General features: G+C 36.0%; 1 pseudogene; it reads left to right on the top strand.

Moving 5' to 3' along the window:
* LOC109445537 (translationally-controlled tumor protein) overlaps positions 1 to 14,630 on the top strand; it is a 158,075-nt pseudogene extending 143,445 nt beyond the window's left edge.
* The last annotated feature ends 1,606 nt before the right edge of the window (positions 14,631 to 16,236 follow it).

The following is a 16,236-nucleotide window of genomic DNA, read 5'->3' as shown; positions in this document are numbered from 1 at the left end:
GGGAAAACTTGCCCTTGGTGTCTGGGAAATGTTTCCTTACTCTTAAAATAAAGGAACATCTAGAGACAATCCCTTTGTAAGATATTCTGTACAAAGCCTGGGACTTTGACAACTCTCTTGCCACCAGTACGGGATTGAGGTTGACACAAAGATGAAGGCTGAATTGAGAAGATCACAGAGCCACTGGATTGCAAACACCCCTGAACTACGCTAACTTTGAGCTTCCAAGCATATTAGTCAATATCTACTCTTCTTTGATTTAAACAAGTTTGTTTCTTTTTCTAGTATGATAAAAGTCTGCTTCTCCTGGAATTCTCTTTCCTCCAGTTGTTAAATATCTACTTCCGGTTTGGCATTTGGCTCTCAGTTCAACTGCTGCCTTTTCAGAGAGCACTTTCCCTGATATACAATCTAAAGCACCCCTACCAGTCACTCTTTATCTCACTGTTTTACTTTCTTCATAACACTTATTACTACTTTCTTATTCATTAGTGTATTTGTTTAATGTCTGATCCTCAAATGTCAGATCCAGGAGAGCAGGAAGCTTGTTGTCTCAGCCAGTGCTGCAGGTTGAGCAGTGCCTTCACCCATGATAGGAGCCCAGTGTTTGTTGAATAGATGGGTGACTGGAAGAACCAGATCCTAAACTTTGGCTTCAAATTCCAATCTCTATCTACTGCACTTTGTTGCCTGGCAAGGAGGAGAATTGGCAACCTGTATAAAACGAACAGAAAAAGGAAACAACAAATGGAGTACAGTCTAGACTTAATCGCTTTTTACCAATTGAGAATAAATTGATTTAAGTTCAAATGAACGTCCAAGTATGTTAGTTAAAGTCTGAGTTTTAATGATCCAAACCAAATGGATTTAAAATGCAGGACAGCAAAAATTTCGTACAACATACTCCTATAAAAAAATGCAGATTATTGTACAGAGTGGGTATTCCATACATATATGTTTGTTTTATGATTGCAAGTGGCTTATATCATCACAAGATTGTGTCTGCAGTGTGTGGCTTGGGACTTGACTAAGTTCTGGAGTCTCTAAATACTCCAGCCAGAGTTAGGCTGCCAAGTCTTGAAGACTCTTGCCAATGAGAAGAAACCAGAAAATTAAGGCTCCACGAAAGCTCCAGTAATGGAGGAAAGATGACGTTAATGATGGAGCCCTACTCTGGCTGGGTAAGCCTCAGCACAGTTTTACAATTGTAGTCGGGGGCAGTGTCTGGACATCAGGGAAATCAAAAGATCATTCTACTGACACCTTTGTTCACTATCCAAGACCATGAGTTGGATTTTCTAGCACTGCTTTTCAGATATCCACCAAAGATGGGCTTGGGAAAGGCACTGTATTACAGTGGGTAAAGGCATGTCTTGCAAACTAAATGTTGGGGATTGAGTTTCTGCCTTGAATTGTCTAACTTTGCTTCACCTCTCTGTGCCTTACTATCTTCATCTGAAAATATGGCTAATGCTAATAGTCATGTCATAGAGTTATAAGAATTAAATGAGTCTATCTACACAAAGGGACTCTTTTCATTCTCTCTATGGTTATAGGTCCCTTTGTTTAAAAATTTCCAATCTGTTGCTGACATTTTTAAAAAATATAATTCGCAGCATTACTAGAAAAATTAAATAAAGAAACAAGGACACAAAACACTAGTCTCAATTCTAAAAAAAAGCCAATTGAACCAAAAACTGACTTTTACAGTTTGCTATAAAAGCTTCTAAACACTTCTTTTCAATTTCTGTGCTTCACAGTGCACTTCTAACTACCATCCTTTGAGCAGCACTGGTGTGCAAAGAACTTAAATTAGTGCTTGGCATCTGTTATGTATTGCAGGCCTCACTTTATTTTAAGAAGCAGATTTAGGAAGGCTTGTCTCCTACCTACAGCCAACTTCTGAAGGCACAAATGGGTGACTTTGAGAAAGGGCAGAAATGATCAGAATCCTCTCATTACTTCCCTTGCAGTGGAAATGTTTAGCTTCACTGATTTCCTTTTATAACTAAATGGATTGTAGGCTTTTTCAAATAGATATCTAAAATAATAAATAGACACACTTTTGGAATAGGGAGAGACTTCTCATGGGTATTTTGCAGGCATTCCATATCTCCTCCCTTTATTGTAATATGTATAATTTATATTTAGGGAAAGATATACCTACCTCTCCGTGAGACTCACGTAAAACCAAAGACAATTGGCTTCAAGTACTTTCTGTGTGACCTTGACTACCTTTCTATACCTCAGTTATCTGTAATATGGTATAATAATAATGCTTATCCCATTGGGTTATGCTTAAGATTAAACAAGCTAATATATCTTAGCTAATATCTAATATCTATCAGAACAATACCTGCCATAGAGTAAGCAATTAAAGGGTGCAGAACCTATGAACAATGGATATCCAAACAAAGACCATTTCTGATTCATCAAATCCTCTTTATAAATTTAAAAGGCAGTATATGTCAAACCAATCTCATATTGCCAAACTTCACTAGAAACACTGACATCCTTATTCGCAGCCAGTGAGACAGCATCATTCTTGTGATGGTGTAATTACCTGGAGTGACCTAGTGGTGCAAAGTCAGGTGATTCAGAAAGTGGAATAAACCAGATATACACAGTGAGCTATCAGTGAGAGCTTAGAAAGATGCTGTAAGTATCCAGTTCTTCACAGAAAGCTGTGCGACAGCTGGTTGAAGGTGAAAAAATCATGAAAGGATTTTATTTTTGAGATGTGGCATCTGTTTTAAAGTTGTCTGATAGAAAGCCAGCTCTTTACTTTTGCTGAACAAACCATCACTATATGTATTAAATGAATACTATGAGTGTGGCACTAATTTAAAGATTGTAGGAGAGCAATGTGGCTTATCTTTAAAGAACATGCAATGTGATGGGGGAAAAATCCACATTAAATTAAATTAATTAAGTTAAATAACAATACTGCTCTAGATTTCAGTAGCAATTCAAAGACAACTATAGTTGATATGATATGTGTATAATTAGCTGTTTGCAAAATATAAAGATCACTTCAGTATGGTGATTGGGAAATCTGTTATATTGTTATTATTAAACAGCCTATGCATTTTGTTTAATTCAGTAAGGATAAATTTCTACATACATTCACAGAAACACGTACACATATACTTGTCCCTCTCCCCACATATCCCAGATTAAAAGGGAACCACAAATGCATTACATTTTATCAAATTCTTCCAGCAGGTGTTTTATAACTTTTATGATTTGAAGTTATTCAGTGCTTTCATGTGGATATTTAAGTATTAAAAATATCACAAATAAAGATGAATCGTTATATTACACACAATGTTAAAAAATAAGTGTCTGCCAAGACCCGTATTCACATTTCTCTGAATTGTTGAAGCAACTAAGAAATTTGTTAAGTGTTCTAGTATATTCATGAGTATAATTCAGAGGTGTTAAATCCAGGGTATCTTTCTAAGTCCAGAAGCTTTATAAGGAGCTTACAGTAGAATTGTCAAGCCAATCTTAACTTGGTTTTTTTTTAAAATGCCCTTCAACGCAGAATTTGAAGGAAATTTACTTGAGCTACATGCACAATATTTGAAAGGCAGTTTAATTCTTCTGGGAACAATGAACATAGTATGATTGACCTAAAAATCAACATTCTACAATTTGGGTGTGCAATTTAACTTTACATTGAAAGAAAGAGATCTTTGAAAAGATTAGTTAATGTTAAAAATTAGCACCTTTTTGGGTGTGAAACCCATCAGGATGTCAACATTTTCTAGTTGCCAATTCTCTTTAACTTAACTTCTGAGAAATGTGGCGTTGATTAAACTTTTGTTAGTTGTCCAATCAATCTATGGCCTTCTCAAGTTTGAGACTATTCCGTTAGTCAGATTTCATGGTGGTTCCGTGACAAACATTATGATCATGTTATTCAACTTAACTTATGACTTGTTACCACCATGTGATTAGAATGTTAGTCAGTTCATTTTACCATTTGGAGAGAAAAAGTGCTAAACCATTTATATAAAATGTTGTTCTAAGAACTTAATTGAAAAATCTGTGGTGTGTCAAGCCAGTATTTTGAAGTAGCACATTCTGGCTTTGAGAATGATTTCTCAGCAGGGCCTGATTTTCATGGCAGCTACGTAAGGACATTAGCCAAGTCTTCTGGCAGTAACAGATGAAATTAAACATATTTTTTCAAAAGGTGTATTTATCCAGAGGACCAAACATACTGTGAGCAAATATATTCTTTAGTTGTCCACTTAAACTTGAGCTCACTGGGGTGCTCTAAACCCGACTCTCTGTATCATTTTAAGAATGTACTAATGAAAGAGGTTACAAGAGTCAATATAGTCTTTTTTAGGAAATAATAAACCCAAACAATGTAAATGATCAAAACTATTTCTAAAGTATTTAAATTTACTTTTGGTAAAGTAGAAAATTTGACTCAGTTGTAGAAAAGTAGAAAGTGTGACTCAGTAGAAAAGTTGACTCAGAATTATTCATACCTTTACAAACTAGTTAGCAGCAGAGGAAATTTACTTAAGACCGCTACCTGTGTGAGATGTTTCCATACTATTCTGTCCAGTTAAGCACAGGAATACAAATGTGTAAATCTGGAATTCAGTTGTACTTAGATATGTTAGCCATGATTTATATCTTTTGTCTTTTAAATAAATTATCCATTGTGTTTTGGAGCAGAGCTATTCAGTTCAGCTTAGTGATATCATTCAACTCATAAACTGACTGAGCATCTTATACGAGGCTACTCAAACAAAGAAAAACACAACAAAAAGAAAACAAAACAAAACAACATGGGTCCTGTATTTAGAGAACAAAGAGCCCCTGTACACATTTGGTTATTTAAATGATGGGAATAGCTTCCAAGGTGGAGAGTAGTCAGCCTCTTTCTTACTTTGTTTGGCTATCAGTTTGTATAGTGCTAGGTGACACTCTATTTATGTCTATAGCTGTGAAAACAAAATAGCTTGAAAAAGGTATAGCGGAAATAGCCTAAAATAAGATTTCTCAACAGTGACACTATTGATGTTTTGGGATGGGAAATTATTTTTTGTGGGGGTGCTGTCTTGTCCATTGTAGGATATTTAACAGCGTCCCTGGCCTCTACCCACTAGTTGCCAGTAGCATCCTCCCAGTTGTGACAATTAAATAAAAAATGTCCCCAAACATTGCCAAATGTTTCCTGGGGAGCACACTCACTCCTGCCTGAGAGCCACTATCTTAGGAGTACCACAGTTTGGGATGGATGCTATTTTATGAAACTTGTCTTTTCTTTTTGTGCTTTATTCTCTCTGGTGTGTGTGTGTGTGTGTGTGTGTGTGTGTGTGTGTGTGTGCGTGCATGTGTTTTATTTGTATTAATTTACTGGTCCTCTGCCTAGAAAGAACAAAAACATAACATTTAGATTTATTAAAACTAAAATTGTTACTAAGGCAGGAATGATACTACACATGGGCTAGCTGTGAGGGTAAACTTTTAGGTGGTCCTATTAGAAAATGGGGAATATAACAGTTATCCAACAGACACTAAGATTTTTCTTGACAGTAAATTCAAAAACAAAATTTTCATCTGGGACATTTTTTCCACTGGGGCATGGAAAGATGCAAATTTCAAAAGTAAAATTACATAGCTTATTTATATTACATGGCATTTTTCTTTAGTTCTTTAGCAATCAGCTTAAGCCTGGGAGTCTATAAATGATATGCAGTTGAATTCAGGGATTCCTGTGGGGTATTAACTATGGTCAATTATCTCATTTATTTTAGTCAGGATTTTTCTTAGCACTAAGTATTATACTCTCTACGAAGATTTAGAGTGTCAATTCTTCTGCTGAGAAAGAATCCACAGTTGGGAACCATATAAGCAGGATCAATATAAGTAAAAATCACACCCAAACACTTCATAGCACACTGCTGAAAACCAAATATAAAGAGAAAGATCTTTTTCTCATCAGCTCTATTGAGGTATATTTGATATATAACATTGTATCAATTTAAAGTGTAAAATGTGATGATTTAATATATGAGAAAAATCTTAAAAGCACCCAGAGGAAAAGACATACAGGATTGCAATGAAAAGAATGACAGCTGACTTCTCATCAGGAACAACGGAGGCCAGAACAAATGTAGCATCATCTTTAAAACGACGAGAGAAAAATAAAAACAGTCACTTTAGAATCCTACTGAAAATATCTTCCAAAAATGATAGTAAAATAGTAACATTTTCAGATGAATAAAAGCTGAGAGAATTCATCGCCAGCAGACCTATAATATAAGAAATGCTTGAGGAAGTTATTTTTCAAGATGCAACAAAATAATACTAGATTGAAACTTTACGGTAAAGAAAAAAAGGGAAGAACCAGAAATGGTAACTATATGGGTGAATCCAAAAATCTTTAGCACTAAAAAGAAATGAGCTATCAAGCCATGAAAAGACATGGAGGAAAGTTAAATATATATTACTACATGAAAAAAGCCAACATGAAAACACCACATACTATATTATACTAACTATGTGACATTCTGGAAAAGGCAAAACTATGAAAACAGTAAAAAGATTAGTGATTGCCAAGAGTTGGTGGGGGAGGGGGAAGGCTGAGGAGGCAGAACACAGGATTTTTAGGGTAGTGAAAATACCCTGTATGATGCTATAATATCCTATTGTCTGGATGTACCAGAGTTTATTTTTCTATTTACCTACTGAAAGACATCTTGGTTGCTTCCAAGTTTTGGCACTTATGAATAAAGCTGCTACAAACATCTGTGTGCAGGTTTTTGTGTGGATGTAAGTTTTCATCTCCTTTGGGTAAATACTAAGGAGCACGATTGCTAAATCAAATGGTAAGAGTATAGTTAGTTTTGTAAGAAACTGCCAAACTGCCTTCTACTTCTATTATTAGATTTTGATATAACGCACACACACAAAATGATTGACAACTCAGACCATTTTGATGTATCATTATAGTTCCTGGAAGTATTTTAAGAAATTAAGATTGTGAACTTATCACCCTCGTGAAAAATATAGCAGTTTAAAAAAATTCTGATGATGTGTGTTTGTCATAGTACTTTATTATTGTGATTATGAAGCAAAACAGTTTGAGTGTAAAATGCTAATGATATTTGTGACACTTATTCAATAATTGAATTAGTGTCATTCAATTCAACTTTGTCATTTACAGAGTTTACTATCTCTAAAGGATGAGGTAGCTCCATACAGAAATTTAATGCCCAGATGCATAAGGGGTTTGTTAATTCAGATATTGGCTGAGCCAATATATAGGTTATTCTTAAAATGGTATGTTTGTCCCATATGTTTTCTCCAATGCATTGAATTATCAGGAGTTAGTTTCATTCATGAGGACAACAGGGACCTGAGGTGGATTTCAGTGGTGAAAGCTATTTGTAGAAAGGCCAAACACCACTCTAACACATACTAACATGGTATATTTGTGTAGGCGTGGGACATACTTCAAATTAGCCATTTTTAAAATAAGTGTAGAACTCAAGGTTCTATGAATGTCTGTCCTCCACTATTCTGATCTTGGAATCTTGAAAACATTTAGGTTAAGGCTTGTGAAAAACAATAGATCAATAATTGTACTGTTTAGAATTTTGTTCATACTTCTCTGTTCATATAACTTTAGATTATTAACAACCAAAAGGTGAAAAACTGTGGGAAACATTGGGCCTTACTGCTTACATCACTGTATTCTGCCCAGATGTGTGGATTAACAAAAGAAAGAGATGGATGATTTTCTGAGGAGAATTTGCTATTCCTTTTCTTGAACCTTTGTGTATAAACTTACTATTACACCTCATTTTAGTCACTAGAATTCTATTTTGTTTGCTCTTTTGCCTCTTTCTAGAAGTGAAGTTGAAGCTCAAATGCTTCCATAAGGAATCCTCCTTGACGTTAGCAAGACTTGATGTAATTTGTAGGCTACTTCTGAGAACCAAACAGTTGTCTCCCTTATATTAATTGCATTTTTGGAAAATGGAATAGATTATTAATTATATTGTTTTAACACATACAGTACTTACAGAATATGCTCCATGTGTTTATAGAGCTTTAACATGTCTTCTTTACACCAAAAACATTGGGTTTTCATGTAAATATTTTATTACTATATATAACTAAATATGTATATGAGTAGAGTATTAAATATTTTTAATGATTGATTTCTTTTTTCTGTTTTCTGTTTATAAGCTTAACAAACATTAACATGTCTGTATAAATTTTATCATTTTCACTTTTGTGCATATGTGATGTTTATGGAAATATAAAACTAACCTAAATGTTGCGTGGTAGTAAATTAAGTTTGTGCTAGCTCAGTGATTATTCTGGACTTTTTCCTCTAGTTTTTCCAATTGTTGATTGATAATTAGTTTTGTTACTTATTAACTATTGTACACACATATTATTTAAATATGACTCATTTTTTTTTGGGAATTAAGCCTAAGTATTATTTTGGTGGTGAAAAACAAACAAACAAAAAAAGCAAGTTCTATAAATTGCAAGTACACAAAATAATAGTAAATTCAAGTGGATTTTAAAAACTTAAACATGGAATGCTTTATCTATTTCATCTATTATAATATTCACTACATTGGGCCATGTTGGTCTTCTGTTAGACAGTAAGCTGCTTGGCAGGAGGGACCTATTTCATTCATTTTTGTATCACCGACACTTAATGCATCTCCTTGTGCACATCAAAAACTCAGAAATAGTTGTCAAATGAATAAGACACTATTCTGAATGAATTATGAATTACTTGTTTGTTGCAGTGTATTCGTATGGAGGAACAAAGTTAAGTGTGTTGTTTTTGTAATTTCTTAGGAACTTTGTACATTTGTGCTATGCTGGATGTTTTCTTTTTGCCCCATTGGGTTTACTCTCTACCCTTCTCCACCTTGCTCTTTGTCCTGGAAGGCTGAACTGAATGAACACATTAACAGGGTTCCAGCTCTCTTGCCTCTGGTTGGACTTGGCCCATGGAGAGCTGTGGCAAGAGAGCAAGCACAGTGAGGGCAGAGTGAGGTTGGTGTGTTTATTCCCTCGGCTTCTCCTGGGTCACCTGGTGTTGCTGTTACCTCCACATCATGCACCTGCAAGTCCCTCCTTCTTTCCAAACATGTCATTCTACATGACTCTCCTGTCTGGTCCAGGAAACCTCTCTCTTGTCTGATCATCCCTTCGGGCTTGGCTGCTGGTCGCCCTGGGTTCCTCCTCTATCCCGTTAGTGGATAGTCCTTTTGAAAATAAACTCTCCTTGCATTGCAGTAATTTGTGCTGTCTGGTTTCCATTGGAACCTTGACAAATACATGCTTCTTACTGTGATTTTGTTTTAAAGTTGTATTCTTTTGTTAAATGCTCCATTAGCAGAACTTAATTTCCACAAAAGCAACTGCAATCTGCCAATTTGGTATAACGAAGTCCTTTTTGAGGTCGTAAAGCAAGTTTATCAATCTTTCGAAGACAATCATGTCAGTCTGTGTACTGTGCCACAAAATAAATGACAGACCATCTAAAATTAATGTATTCATTAATTCAGAAAACTACTGATACACACTGTGTGCCAGGAGTTATAGATACACAGATGAAGAAAACCCAGCTTCTAACTTCAAAATATTCACAATGTAAGGTGGAAGACTGATACACCAATAAATAAAAACTGTATACAGATACATATTATCTTTTAGATACATATAAATACTATGGTAATACAACACAGATTTTAACTAGGGAACTTCTATAATAAAAAGGTTTTCAGATTTAAGTTTTTCACATATACTTACTGTATGTTGGGCACTATTAAGTGCTCTACAGATTTTGACTCCGTTAATCCTCCTTTCACTCTTATGAACTTAGTGCTATTAATTACCCATTGTAGATATGAGCAAACGGAGGCACAGGGAAATTAAGGAACTTGCCTAAACTAGTATCATTGCTAATTGATAAAGCTAATTAACATATAGACTCAAATCCAGGCAATAGTGTTCTAGAGCTGATGCTCTTCATCACTGTGCTGTACTAAGGCTTTCATAGAGTCCTACCAGCTCCTTTCTATACATCCTGATTCATTCCATCCTGTGCAAGAAGAAATACATCACTGATTGGTGGGTTTGACGTAAGGATCGGAGTTTGTGTGAGTCACCCTTCTCTCTTCCCTTTGGTTATATGTCTATCAAGAGGAAGGATACAATTTCATTTTCTCTTTGATGTGAGGGAGGTTTGGTAGAGCAGGTACCTCTTCTGATAGTGTGGGCTGAGATTGTCCCCCTGTACCAATAGGGTAACTAATTCAGGGGATGCAAACCTGCTGTTGCTGTGGACCTAAGCCACGTATCTAGAATCAATGTCATCAGGAATAAATATATTGGTGCATCTGTTTGCCTATTGTATCTCTCTCTCAATTCATACAGGGAAATGAGGGAGGTTTTATATATATATATATATATATATATCTATATATATATATATAAATCTATATATATATATATATATATATATATCTTCTCAAGCATCAATAGCCTTCAGATGAGAGAGGGCATTCCAGGCAGAGGCATGAAATGGCTTGGCACATTTGGGCATTATGTCAGGTTGGTCTGTCCTTTTCTTCATAGTTCATTACAGTTGAGGATCAGACCGAGATAAAAATTGTATTTTTAAACTGACTTTTGTATTTTGCAGCATGTGTTTTATAAATTTAACATGCAGGGAGTCACTGGCAGAGGCTACTTTTAGGAGAGGATAATACTAGAGAAAGAATTTAAGGAAAATAAGTAAGACGTAGTACCAAATGCAGCAGAGGGGTTGAGTAAGAAAGGACTGAAAGAGATCATTGGTATTGGCAGTAGGAAGATATTTGGTGATATTCTTAAAGACAGTTTCAGAGCTGGAAGCCTAATTATATAGTTTGAGCAATAAATGAGAGGTGAGAGAGAGAAGATGGAGGATGAACTTCTTTCAGGATGCTTACTTAGATGTGAAGAAGAGGAGAGAAAAACTGAAGGAGCTATAGGGAGATACAAGTAATTAGGGATTTTTGTTTGTTTTTCTATGAAAGATATTTGAAAGTAATTGTAGTCTATAAAGAAAGACAGCAGCAATGTTGAAAAGATTACTAAAGGAGAAAGAAAAAAACTAAACTTTAGATCAGCAAAGAAGGGCTGAGTCTTGAGCTGGAGGGACCTTTTCCCCTGTGGTCGGGAGAGAGGAGATGCACATGGTGTGGATGCCCTCCTGTGTCCGTTACTCAGTAATCATTACCTTGTCAGACTGTTTTCTGGTGCTGCCCAGCACTTGAAAACATTTGGGATGGAAATGGAATCTCTGTTGCAAGAATATGCACTATTATTTCTCACAATTTAAATCCGTGTTGGAAATCTCCCCTTGCTCACTGTCCAGGACTAAAACAAAAACAAAAACAAAACATGGCTCTGTGTTTTCTGGGGTTTTTCTTTCTCTTCAATTACAATGGTTTTAGACTGTGGTTGTCAAAGTGAGCATGAAGAGGAAGGCAAGCAGCGGGAGAGGGACCACTAGCATATACCCTTTGAAACTTTCGCCCAGTGGCTTCTGTAGTGGAGAACTATTGATTTAGAACCTTGCAAAATTAAAAATGTCCTTTTTTCACAAGCTAGGTCTAATTTTGTTGTATTCCCAACCCAAGGCAATGCTGTGTACCCTTTTGGTGATATCTGTGATATTTTCAATTCTCTCTTGAGGTGAAATTCCTGAGAGGTCCTTGCATAGTTCACTTGGTTTTATGGGCAGAGAGACTTCCTACAACTCATTGCGATGACTTGAGGCAACTTCTTTGCTGGACACCATGTTCGGAACACTTTTCTAGAAACTCTGGGAGAATTGGTGGAGCCATGGTGACATCATGAGGCTCATTGAGTCTGGTTTCATGTGATGTGAGATCACTATCTTTTTGCCTCAGTTGGAGCATAGGTGGCAGGTTTATTTTTATTATCGCATAGAAGCGTAGACAGGAAATTGTTAGAATCTCCCAACAATGAGGCTCTGATCAAAGGATTCGTTAGGGGTTTCATTGTCTCTTACCTCAGTATATCTTATCCTCTAGAAAAGGGACACAAATGATTGTGCAGTTAAAGGAGAACAGAAAAGAGTTGCAGACTATTAATTCCATCTGCTTCACAGAAGGGTTACCTGGTGATATTGAAGAGATGTGAGGGGATTTTATATCGTATGGTTTTTAGATGTGCTTACAGACCTTTACTGATAATTCTCGCTGCTCCACTCAGCAGGCCATCTCTTCGTCACAGCCTTTTAGCTTGCCTATATGTATGGTATGCACAAGCACATAGAATGGAAAGTATTGCCCATGAGAGCTGGTATGAGACCAGCAAAATGGTAATTACTCAGGAATTTAATGGTATCCATTTTGTCCTTTTTCTTTACAATTGTGCCTTGTTTCTGTTTAAGAAGTTATTTGACAAATATCCCCTTGACTTGCTTTTAACACGAGGTATGTTTCTTAATCTGAAAAAATTAGTGGGGCTGAATCTGCTCTTTGCCAACGTTTCTTAACTCTGTCCTCATCTTCTCTGATCTCCATCTAAGTTGCTAGCATCCAAAGGCAAACAGGTGGCATGTGGATAAAATGATACCAGATTTAGTTTTGTATGTAACTTTATTTCAGTCATGTTTTCACATGATGGCTATTATATGTAGGCTTTGCACTCTGAAGAATTTCAGCATCTTCATTCCATGATCTTCTGGAAAAGGACCAATTTTTTTTCAGAAAAAAGTGGTCTCTAGAGGATTTTAATTATTATGGCCACCTCTCTTCAATGATTGTAAGTATGTAATACTGTCATATTTAGCCATTAAACAACCTGGCACGTATGAGGGCCATATTTAAATTGAGAGAAAATCAGTAAAATTCATAGAACTAAATTTTTATGAAATTTTATAGTAACATCTTATTTCCTTGATTTTTTCAAACTTGAGTGGCTATTATGTGCCAGATATTTTATTCAGGGTTGCCAAATGAAGATATTCAAATAGCAAATAAAATGTTGATAATAAATAATTATTTTAGAAAATACTATCTGATTTTTCACAGCTGACTGACGTCTCCCTCCTTTTTTTTTCAAAGTGAGAATACCTAACTAGACAAAGCTGTGCTTCATGACTAATACATACACTCAGACAGGTATAAACTCACTTACATCCGAAGTCTCTTGAAGGAAGCCTTACGAAAAAGCTAAATATTTTCTGTGTTGGTAGTATTCTGCTGTCAGTCACAGACTTATTCTCAGGGAATGAATATTTTTCTCTGACTCCTGTAGATGTTCTTTTCTCTCATGTAAAACTTAAAGTGGAGGTTTCAGATGTCACTTTTTAGAATATTCCTAGTGTTTTAAAAATCAGTGTTGTGTAGACACAAGTTGCAGTTGACACTTTGGCTCAATCAGAGAATCAACAGCACAAAGGAACCCATTTTACTTGTTCAATCTGAGACACTGCAAAAGGAAAAATTCCCTTCCCAGCCCCACTGTGAATCTGGGAACATGAAGTAGCTGTCGGAGGATGGAGGCTGCTTGTCTTCACTTAACAAACTGATGTCTCAGGATTATATAAATTTGCTTTTCTGCTAGAAAACAATTTTCAAAGTGATCTCTGTAGTAGGAAATCAGTTACAGAAATTCTACTTTATTATTCTTTCTCTTTGGTTAAAAGCAGAAACACTTAGCAAGAGCCCATGAATAATGTGACTATATTCACATTTTCTTTACTTAGCCTTCATTTATTTCAACAAGAACCGACTTAACCTTTAACATTTTACTTCTGCTTTTCTGTCCCCTCCCCTCCCCCGAGAACTTCTCTGGCTGCATCCCCCTCGCTCTGAGTTCCTGCTAAACCCACCGTCATCTTCTGGCAGCTGTCGTGACCCGGACCTCCTCAGCCATGATGACATGTTTCTTCTCCGACATCTACAAGATCGGGGAGATGTCGGGCGGGCTGTGCCTGGAGGTGAAGGGGAAGGTGGTCAGTGGGACAGAGGGTAACACTGATGACTCACTCAGTGGTGGAAATGCCTCCGCTGAAGGCCCCAATGGCGAAGGTACCCAAAGCACAGTAATCCCTGGTGTTGATATTGTCATGAACCATCATTTGCAGGAAACCAGCTTCACAAAAGAAGCCTACAGGAAGTACATCAGAGATTACATGAAATCAATCAAAGGGACACTTGAAGAACAGAGACCAGAAAGAGTAAAACCTCCTATGACAGGTACTGCACAACTGATCAAGCACATCCTGTCTAATTTCAAAAATGACCAGTTCTTTATTGGTGAAAACATGAATCCAGAAGGCATGGTTGCACTGCTGGACTACGGTGAGGATGGTGTGACCCCACATATGATTTTCTTTAAGGATGGCTTACACGTAGAAAAATGTTAACAAATTTAGCAATTTGGATCTATCAACTGTCATCATCATAACTGGCTGCTGCTTTTCATCCCCACACCAGGACTAGGACAGATGGGACTGATGTTATCTTGAGCTCTTCATTTATTTTGACCTTAATTTATTTGGAGTGGAGGCATTACTTTTAAGAAAAACATGTCATGTGGGTTGTTTAAAAATAAAATGCATTTAAACTCATTTGAGAGTATGCCTCTCAGTTTAATACATATTTAAATTCATCCTGTGCAGTGTTCATGGAGAAGCTAGAGCCTGGTAGACCATTACTATAAAGCGTAAGACTGCCTTCAGGTAACTTCTACAGTCAAAACTACTTCTGGGACTGGAATATAGAAAACAAGGATCAAAAATCTTAGTTTGGAGCTGAAGTGAAGGGAATGACCATGCTCACAGCATAGCCGACATTTGAAGTTGGATTCCTTAGACACTTCATCACCTACAAACAAAGTAGTTAACTCTGGGAGAGGTTACCAAAGGAATAAAATGAGACTAATACAGTTGGAAGCAAAACCAAACCAAAACAAAAAGCTTTATTTCCAGTCTCTCTTTTTCTAAGAATACACACTTTCCTCCATTCTGACTGTAGGCCCCTCTTTGCCAATTGAATATTTCTACACCGGCTTGCCAGGTCATGTTGCCTGAATCTTGAAATTATTCAGAGGAATAAGACATCTACAAAACTCTTTCAGCTCCATGATTTCTGGGTATTGGAATGCCATATTGAAAGATTCTTAAACCAGGAAGCACTTAGCATTCTCCCATTTGCTATCAAAATAATTAACTTGCATTACTTAAACATTGTGTTTTTACCCTTATTTATTGCAGGGGATAAAAATGTCTTTGAGAGATGAAGCACCTTTCATTGTTATTCCATTAACATTTCAACAATTAGTATTAGTTACTTGCAAACACTGATTGGTTTGTTTGTTTTGTATCAGCAAAATGTAAATCCTATGCTTTCTAGAAGCTTTGAGATTAGTTTCACAATTCACTATTATGGGTGTTTTTGGCAGATACAGGCTCTAAACAGCCAGAGGTAATATTTGAACATGGTTTACTATGCTTTTTAAAAAGTTCATGTTTATGTAAATAGTTAGACCATGCCTTTGCGAATATAGCAAAATTGAAGTGACAATACTGATTCAAAGCTGAGTTAGTTGTGGGATGTATTTGGTTTATTTTATGTTGACTTTATTAGGTCCCTAGCTGTACAAAACATTAGTACTCCCAACACTGGATGCAGTCTTGAGCACAGTTATTTCTATCTAATGTACAATGTACCCACATGAGCATTCCCATTTTCTTGAATTCCCAATAAATCATCCCTCACGTGATGATTTCCTAGCATGAGGCAGCTCAAAAAGACAAAATTTTACAACTAACAATATCCCATAGATTGGCAAATATTGGAAATAATATCTATTCCCATTTTTATATCCCCCACAAGAAAAGTCACATCAGTGTGAAAAGAATGATGTTGGAATGAGTCAGTGGCCATTCAAAAAAACTGGTTCCATTCTTCACACCAGAATATATTATAAATGGATCAATATTTACATTATAATATGATACCGTAAAAATACCAGAAACATGTTATACTTGGTGTAAGAAAAGCTTCACTAACAATATAAAATTCAGAAGACAAAAGTAAATGGATAATTCTTATATTTAAATAAAAATTTTTGTATGGAAAAAAACTGCCATAAGCAAATTTAAAATACAAATAACAAAAATAAGAAATTATTTGTAAATCATACAAC

The sequence above is a fragment of the Rhinolophus sinicus genome, linkage group LG03, assembly GCF_036562045.2.
Source record: "Rhinolophus sinicus isolate RSC01 linkage group LG03, ASM3656204v1, whole genome shotgun sequence".
In the NCBI taxonomy this organism is placed as follows: Eukaryota; Metazoa; Chordata; class Mammalia; order Chiroptera; family Rhinolophidae; genus Rhinolophus; species Rhinolophus sinicus.
The sequence above is the reverse complement of the archived record's forward strand: the minus strand, read 5'-3'. Positions and strand labels throughout refer to the sequence as shown.